Consider the following 218-nt stretch of genomic DNA (forward strand, 5'->3'; position numbering starts at 1 on the left):
CTCCCAAATTAAGAGATAGAAAAGAAAAAGGAAAAGAAGCTCAGAAGGGACATCTCCAAAAAATCTCTCAAAACCCAGTCAAATCCTGGTACGAAATATGTACCCAAGAAGAGGAACAACAGCAAAACCCAATCCACAGCCAAGAACAAATTCTCCAAGATGCCCAAGATCCCAACGAAATTGATTCAGAAATCCAGAAATGGGTCGAAGAACTCACA

The sequence above is a fragment of the Theobroma umbraticum genome, unplaced genomic scaffold (genome assembly GCF_002168275.2).
Source record: "Theobroma umbraticum cultivar Fairchild unplaced genomic scaffold, ASM216827v3 scaffold_147.0, whole genome shotgun sequence".
Taxonomy (NCBI): domain Eukaryota; kingdom Viridiplantae; phylum Streptophyta; class Magnoliopsida; order Malvales; family Malvaceae; genus Theobroma; species Theobroma umbraticum.